The 5600-nt window shown below is 33.8% G+C and overlaps 1 pseudogene; it reads right to left on the reverse strand.

The window, feature by feature from the left end:
- Positions 1 to 4890: 4890 nt before the first annotated feature.
- On the reverse strand, positions 4891 to 5266 carry LOC123819139 (annotated as a pseudogene).
- Between the last annotated feature and the right edge of the window lie 334 nt (positions 5267 to 5600).

A 5600-nucleotide genomic window follows, 5' to 3' on the forward strand; every position in this document is an offset into this window, starting at 1 on the left:
GAATGGCTACAGTCTACACCAGAGATGGCAAACAGAAGGCCCGTGGGCCGAATCTGGCCCTCCACTTTGCTTTATCCTGCCTGGCACCTTGTTTCTACCCAGCGGTAGCACTAAACCCTTGCTTTACTGTTCCAGAGTAGTTACATTTATATAATTCTAAAATTACATTCAGCCATTTGAAGACAACTGCGAGGCTGATGTGGCCTCCGGTGAAAATGAGTTTGACACCCCTGCTCTAGAACATTTGAGAATATCAAATGTTGGAGAGTTTGCTATTGGGAATTCAAAATGGTGCAGCAGTATTTAATGACCTTTTGGAGTTTTCTTACAAAATAGTGCAGTCTTACCATAAGATCTAGCCATCACACTTCATAGCTACATAGAACAGCATGATAGAAGTTACAAGCATTGTGTTAAAAGAAAAAGAAAAAGACCCTTTACTTTTTAACAGTATAATTTTAATAATTTCATTTATATAAATTTCAACAGAAACCAATGTAAACTATATATTTATATGTAAATATATATTATATTATATATCACATTATATTATTATATATAAATATAATACATCAAACTAATATTTAATGCATGTTTAAAAATCAATGTTTTATATTAAGAAAATATAAGAATATTTAATATATTTAATATATTAAAAATTTATGTTTAATATAAATGTAATATTATATTAAATATATAATGTATAATAATATAATACATTAAAACCAAATAATATATAAATATATATTCAATAATATATTATACAATATATAATTTATAACACAAACATGTATTTTTAATAATGATTGAATACTATATAAATACATTACAATTATAATATACTTATATAATCATATATAAATATACATGATCGATATATATAATTTATATATGTGGTATTTATTATCTAATATAAAATATATACTATAATACATCTATTATATAATTATATATAATATATATCACAGAAATATAGTGTTTTATGTATTTTATGCATATATTTTCATATAAATATAAAGTATAAAGATATTTTATATTTATATATAAATCAGCACATTGTGAGATAAGGAAGGGATATATATTTTGGGTGTCTGGGTCCTTTCAGTATTTTATCTATTAACTCAGGTAGCACTAATATTTGTGGTCATAATAATTATTATATTGTATATATGGAATTGTATTTGTGGTCAGATTTTATGAGAAACAATGTTAGTATTTACCAATTAGACTACTTTAAAGTCACAGAATGGTTTTTTATATTAATCTCTCATCTTTTATTCCAAGTTCCACATAAGCATTTGCTCACAGAGAAGTAGATCTAATATTAAGTCAAATGAATGTCATGGTAACATTTGAAAAAGTACAGTTAGTCGTGACTGTTACAACAACCAAACCTACTAATTACCTCCTACAGTTAAGTAAGTACAAATTGTTCAGAATCTGAGTTCACCAAAAACAAGATCAATAGTTGCAATTATCAGTAAGCCTGTGGAGGGTGCAGGTAATTGGAAGTTCATTTTCTTAATAATGTGTGTTTGTGTAAAGGAAGTCTTAATTCTAAGGTAAGAGCTCTTAAAAATGTTTTATAAAATATTTCTGGGGTATTGAATATGATTTGAAAATGAAACATTATATATCTACCAGAAAAGGGAAAATAGGGATATAAACACCCCCCCCCCCACACTAAAATTAGCCATTAGATTTTCCTGGCCATAGAAAGGGAACCTTAATGCTTCCATTGGCACACCACCAGGGATTAAAGCCATCTGACTATTGCAAGACTTATGCAGCTGTGTTGATAACACTGACAATAGAACAGAAATTGTATTTTGTTGGGGAAGACTCCATTCAGTGTTAAAATTTTACACAAAGGTGTTTTAATGAGAATGAATGCCCTGTTCAGTGCACTGGCGCATCTGCCAAACCTCTTCTCACGTTCACAGTGAATTAAAGGGAAATGAGTATGAAAACCCATGAAATCTAGTGCTGGACCTTGTCTGCCTAATTCACAAATGCAGCATCATATTCCTGAAAAACTTCCAAAGGCATTGCAAAGGCAAAATATACCTCCAGGGAAAATAAATAAATAATAGAATGTTCCTCTGAAGATATTTTCATGACCACAGTAAGCAGACCAGAGAGAGGGTGGCAGCAGCCTGCAGCTGTAAGATAGAAAACGATTTTTAGCACAGAGCAGAACTAGACATTGCTACTTTGGCTGTTTAGAATGAGCAGCTTGCTAATATGTAGCCCACATTAAAAATGATGTTTAGTTCTTGACGAGTGTGATCTTGCATCATGGTCCTTCAAAAGAAAGTGGTCCTTTCACAATTCCTAGTAGTAGGGAAAACGCCTCTGGGGTTGTGCACTCTGAAAAGATTGATGGCAATTGAGAAAAACTGAATATTTTAAAGCATGAACATTTTATGCGATAGAAGCAGTCTTTAATTTCATAACAGTCACCTGCTTGCTAAAAATAGAGACTCCTAGCAAGAGAGTGCCTCATGGAATATATTTTCTATCAGTGTATTTTTAGGATACTGCTAGATAATTTGACTAATGGGGAATTTTAAAGGTGTATGTTAATGACGGGAAAATTTCAGGACTCTAATTCTGATAAGAATTCTCAAGCATGATGCTACGAGGTGTGCAAAATGAATGTATGACTCTCACATCAAGAGAAACTTCTGAAACATTTCATTCAACATATCTTAACCTTTTGTTGAACCAAGTGCTACTGGTTTCATTATTTCTACATCTGGAGTTTGTAAGAGACAGTAAAGAAACAGCAGGAGAGAGAGTCAGACTGTCAGTTTTCTATTTTTAACTCGAAGTATGTATTATAAATTCAATAACATCTTTGGAAAAAGATATTTTAGGTGCATTTGGGAAATTGCTTAAGGTAATTAATTCTAATTCAAATTAGAAAATGAACCCATTAGGGACATTATTTCTCAGTAAAGAATTCCTTCAGAGTATAGCATATCTTAGAGCAGGTATTTTGTGATTTTACTTGATTGTATACTGCATATATTTCTATAAAATTATCCTGTTCTCATTTGGCAAAGAAATTTTTAAAATAAAGATGTCATTTATTTTTATAGAGAGAAGGAAGGCAGGAACAGAGGGAGAGAAGCATCAATGTGCAAGAGAAACATATATTGGTTGTCTCTCCTTACCCCCTTCTGAGGACCTGGCCTGTAACCCAGGCATGTGCCCTCACTGGGAATCGAACCAGCGACCTATTGGTTTGTAGGCCAGTGCTCAGTTCATTGAACCACATCAGCCACAGTAAGAATTTTCGTTTATTGTACTTACTTTCTGTCCCATCCCCCGCTTTCTAACTTTTGGATGTCCTAAATACAGTTGAGCTCACTGAACTTCCTCATCTACTTAATCCACAGATATCCTTTTTTTTTCTCCCAAACAGGGACTGGACAAGCCTAAGGCCCAGACCAGTGTACCCACCACTGACTGTGCAGGGCTCTCTGAAACAGCTGAACTGTATGTTTTCCGAGCTATAGGTGAACCTCATTGGAGCACTTGTACTTAGTACTGCAGTTTCCAAATTTAATTAAAGATGTTGTTCATAGACAAAATATGAATTTGAAAAAAATCTGTGAAAAGCAAGGTGAATATCTTGAAGATTCAGTAAAAGTGAGTTATTAATAAGCACGTTGCTATCAAATTTGATTTGGGAGGATGAAAATACGAGAATTGAGAAAAATTGTAAAACCACGTAAGTATTTTATCCACCTAGCTACACAAATCTACAGGTTCCCCGAAAGAAGCAGAAACTGAAAATGCATTCTGACTGATATTTATGAAACAGAGTCATGAGACTTGATCACATGTGGGAAAAAGCCTATAGATATAGCATAAATCAAAATTTTGGCAAATTAATGTCTATGTATATGTTTTACTTTTAAAGTGCTTAACGTATGTGTGTATCCCTTTGTAAAATACAATGTTGTGTCACTCAACTTTGCATTAATCAAGTAACTACTAGTTCATGTATGGAATAAAGGCAGGGTATCGTAGTAAAACTGTCTGCACATGTCCCCCGTTCTTTCATCACTTAGGTGTTCTGTTCATTTGTATAATGGCAGAAGAGATGGGTAGTTAATACAGGTTAGAAGAGGCGTAAATTATAGATGATGAAAACAGCCCACTTGTCTGGTAATCAGATTTAGCACTTCTTTAAGGCACAAATGTGCATAGAAATATCCTAAGACATCTATTGAAATTTCTCTCCTCAAGGATTAGAATAGAAAAATTAATAAAGCATTTTATCCTTAATTTGGGACATGAGCTTTGTCACATCTTTTTCTTTTCCTAGAGATAATATTTGAAACCTTTTTTTAACATGCAGAAGGTAAAAATACCATTTGGAAATACAATAGCACACAGAGAGAAACACTGAATTATATATGAATGGGTAAACTAAGAGGTTATTTGTCCAGACCAAGATGTTTTGTGAGGTGAGGCTGGAGAGAATAGGTGGGAAGCATGTGGGAAATGGGAAAAAAAGCAAAGTGTTTTTGGTCAATATACAGACACTATATAATGAAGATAGACTTACTGTACAATTTAGTGTCCCATTATTCAGCCCACGAGAGAGAAGTGACTGTAGCATATTTTTGCCTATTCAGTTCAGAAACCTTTTTTGTTTGGTTTTAAATGATGACAATAAACCACCATGCAGGTTGTTCCCTCTCAACATGGTTAGGCAAAATGCAAAAAACTTCATGGAAAATTTGGCATAATTAAGGAAACCATATGCTTTCCTGGAATATTCCTTTGAATATCTTTTTCCCCCAGAGTAGAAATCTTTTTTTTTCTCATTTAATAAACTTTTATTTTTCAAAATGTACAGCTGGTGGGACCTGTTCATGCATCTTCACCAACAGCTGGGGCATCCTTACCCTTTGGTGTTTCTGGTTTAAATTATTACTTGAGCTCCGTGCTTTGAAACTAGTTTAATAAGTCCGATACTAAGGAGCTCCTGAAGGGCTGCCGTGGCAAAGGAACCACAGATCTTCAGTTGCTCAGAGACAACAGCTGGGGTTATAAGCTTGTAATTGGGAACTTCCTTACAGAGTTATCATATATTGCTTTGTCAAACAAGACTAAGTTATTGAGCTTGTCCCCAACTTTGTCTTTGGGCCACTTCTTTTTTGGCCTTGTCCCCAGGTTTGTTCACTGGGTCTTTGTCTTTCTTAGCAGACTTCACAGTATCTTTCTTCTTGTCATCCTTGGGCAGCATTGTGAAACTCGAGGAGCCCCGGACCTCACTGCTGCCTGAGAAGATGTTGGACGAAAAGCAGAACTCTTTATATTAAGGAAAACTAATGTGTCAGATGAGGATTCTATTGAAAGGGTCATTTTTAAACTTTTAATTCTAGTTATTTCTAAAATTTGACCAAATACATATCATGAAACAAATTGTAAAATAGTCATTATATGTGGACACTTTCCTTTCCTTAGAAGGAAATGAAATGAACTTAAGTTGTAACCAGTGTGGATATTTCAGAGATCTTCAGAAGCCTGTGGGGTTGAAAGGCAATGGGTGCTTGGAAGTAGACTAATTGTGGGACAAA

The sequence above is a fragment of the Phyllostomus hastatus genome, unplaced genomic scaffold (assembly GCF_019186645.2).
Source record: "Phyllostomus hastatus isolate PE091 unplaced genomic scaffold, TTU_PhHast_1.1 phas_contig_30, whole genome shotgun sequence".
Lineage (NCBI taxonomy): Eukaryota > Metazoa > Chordata > Mammalia > Chiroptera > Phyllostomidae > Phyllostomus > Phyllostomus hastatus.